The sequence below is a fragment of the Plecotus auritus genome (genome assembly GCF_963455305.1).
Source record: "Plecotus auritus genome assembly, chromosome: 9".
Taxonomy (NCBI): domain Eukaryota; kingdom Metazoa; phylum Chordata; class Mammalia; order Chiroptera; family Vespertilionidae; genus Plecotus; species Plecotus auritus.
Genome location: NC_137783.1, coordinates 123,749,984 through 123,751,732, shown reverse-complemented (window position 1 = coordinate 123,751,732; position 1,749 = coordinate 123,749,984).

The window sequence follows — 1,749 nt, the reverse complement described above, 5'->3', positions numbered from 1 at the left end:
GGTCCACCATTTCAACCACAAGACTTCCTCGCGCTGTGAAACCATACCATCTGACCAAAAGATTGGTCATCGATGCATTCTTCAGATTGAAAACAGGTGAAAAGGGGTTCTACAGAAAGTAACCTCACAGGGAGATCTGGTTATAAATTTGTAACGGTGAGTAGTCATACTCCAGGCATATAACTTCTTTATTAAATGTTTATCTTTGCCGTAAGCAAGCCTGTGCATCTAGGTTAACACAACTTTGAAATGCCAGTAATTCTTTTTGAAACTTCTGGAAACAAAACCACCCTCAAGAGGGCACATAATTTGTTAACTATCCTCTAATCCAATCCCTACCTTGCGTTATCCCACCTTCATGTAAGCTTCCTTTGTTCTCTCCTAAATTCCAAATGCATACTTCCAAATGCAATGTGTTGTTCTAAGAAGCATTTTCGCAGTCTGTTGAGATCTTGCCTTCAGGTATATTCTGTTTTGCTCAAGTAAATTTTTATAAAATTCTCTACAGGTTTGGACATTCTTACATGACAGATGCCAGTGGGAGAAGGAAAAGAAGAAAACGCTGCCAGCTATGTTCTATTAGGTTTCAAATGATAGCAGCACCAGCATGTACTTTCTCCTGGGAGTCTGTTTCTGTTGTTTATACATGCATCTTTATGTGCCCATTGCCAAACCGTTAAGATATGCTAAGAGCGTTCAGATTCTTGATAACTGGCAGTTTAAAAGCAACTCTTTTGGGATCTGAAGAAACACCAACCCCTCTTTCTTCCTCCTCCTCTTCTTCTTTTTGCTTATAAACAATAGAAATTTATTTCTCACATTCCTAGAGGCAGGAAATCTGAGATTAGAGTGCCAGCATGGTTGGGCAAGGGTCCTCTTACAGATCTAGTGTTAGGGGCAGAATAGAATAGCTACAATTATAAGAAATATGAATCATGCTCTGTTAACTGTGATTTTTCTGTTCTGATTAGAAAAAGCATATTCTAACCTGGCCAAGAGTTATATGCTCTGGGACATGGGAGCTAACATTGGAATGCGGTCCAATCTCCTTTCCTGAGAACTGTCTACCATTATGGAATGATATACAACCTCGTGGCTGAAACAATCTAGTCCCAGAGGCACCCCCCAGCCTGTCCTTTGCAACCCCCAGCCCCTATGCCCTGTAATCTGGTGGTGGCGGTGGGTGGGGAGGGGAGGGCAGAGATGCCTGCCCTCTGCAACCTTCCCAGCCTGCATTGCCTGTAACCTATAACGATTATACCATGCCTACTTTCCCATGCCTGTAATTCTTACTTTCCCACGAATCTTTGTCCTATCCAATATAAGCAGCTGGCTTATGGGGAGGGACAGAGACGATTTTTGTGGATGACCTGCTGCTCTCCCATACTGCCAGCATTATTGGAAAAAACGCTCATATATGATTCAACCCATCTCTGTTTAATTGGCTCAAGCAGTGACAGGCAGCCCGGACCCCTTAGTTGTCTGATTACATCATCTGGCGACTCTGGTGGGACACAAGTGGGGAGTCCTCCTGGGTGACTGCTGGGGATCTGCTTGCTGCCTGGATTGGGGTTTTCCGGAGCTGAGGCATGGACTCTTTATTTTCAGCACTGCCAGGAATTTTCCTGTTTTGAGTCCCAGCCACAGCTTCAGCAATCTCCGTCATCTTACCTAAAACCTAAGTTGAGCTGAGCATTCTATAACTCTGTAACGGGGGAAGTCAGTTGTCTGTTACCACCCTCCACCCCA